The sequence below is a fragment of the Morone saxatilis genome, unplaced genomic scaffold (genome assembly GCF_004916995.1).
Source record: "Morone saxatilis isolate NCDOM2014 unplaced genomic scaffold, NCSU_SB_2.0 Contig11, whole genome shotgun sequence".
NCBI lineage: Eukaryota > Metazoa > Chordata > Actinopteri > Moronidae > Morone > Morone saxatilis.
The window spans coordinates 11,714,608-11,715,860 of NW_023339663.1; the positions used below are offsets into that span (position 1 = coordinate 11,714,608).

At 37.2% G+C, this 1,253-nt stretch overlaps 1 protein-coding gene across 1 annotated transcript in view; it reads left to right on the top strand.

The window, feature by feature from the left end:
* slc22a31 (solute carrier family 22 member 31) overlaps positions 1-1,253 on the top strand; it is a 17,285-nt gene that overhangs the window by 7,127 nt on the left and 8,905 nt on the right.

The following is a 1,253-nucleotide window of genomic DNA, read 5'->3' on the forward strand; positions in this document are numbered from 1 at the left end:
GTTTTTTTAGGTTAGGCAGATGTTGGGCTGGGCGGGATGAGGGCCTGAGAGAAATGTTTCTCAGTAATGTCGTGCCAGCACTGCTTCTCCACAGAGAGGAGAAAACAATAGCTGGACAGGACTGGAGGCAAGGAAGTGAACAGGAAGTGAGCTCCTCATTTTCCGGGAGGGGGTGCAAAGAGAATCAGTGCTCTTGGGGGGGTGAAAGTTCAACAGACTCTCACACAGCTTTACAGACTCCAAAACACGTTTACGTCAGTACCAGAGGTTAAGAGTTCTTAAGAGTACTCTCCTAGCAACTTTATCTGGCTTGTTGAACTTGTTTTTTTAGATGGTATGCAGAATTTAGCTTTGCTTTAAACTAGGGCTGCACAATATGGTAAAAAATAAAATTATATTCAGATTATTTTGACAGCCATCGCGATATGATTCCCGATTAGTGTAAGAGTAATCATATTTGCGCAGGCCTCCTCTCTACTTTAAACTAGCAAATACTGTGCGAAGAAAGAAAGAAAAGGTCAATTCCACATGATCCAGGACACTGGAAATATTTGTAAGATCACATCTGGGGACCCTGGGTCTGTGAGCTAAAAGGAAGAGAGTAGGGTCTGTATACATGAGATGCATCACTTCCTATACACTTTTATGGTTAATTTAACTCCTTGCAGTACCCCCTTTATAAAAAAACACAAGAGAGTAAAATGTTCAGGTATGTGTTTGTCTGTAACCATACCATTACATTTTTATCCTGAGCAGGAAAGAGTTAAGAAATACTGGCAGCATGAGTTTAGGCACATATAATTCACTAAAATGAACCACATGGTATATGTTTTCAGTTTTATTCCATAGGATGTATTATGTTACAATCTGTTTCTCATTGTTTTATAGGGGGATTGGAATGTGAGTATCAAAAAGCATTTTGAAAGAAGAGAGGTTTATTGTAGCTCAGGTTGTATTAACTGGGTAAAATACATTAATTTAATATATTTGTAATTGTCCTGAGAGATTGATTTTCCCACACAATAATGGCATTCATTTATATATGAGAATAAGGATTGTGAATGCTTTTTCTATTACTATTCATGTTGTTTGGTTGTTGATAACCAATAAAGCCTTTCAGTTTTGATTAAATTTTTTAAATGATGCCCTTTTCGAGTACTTGTCACTTAAGTTTTAAAAAGTTTGTGCAGGTGGGTGGGATGTAAACCCAATAAATTGAATATATATGAAACAAATGCAGATGCCTTAATCAG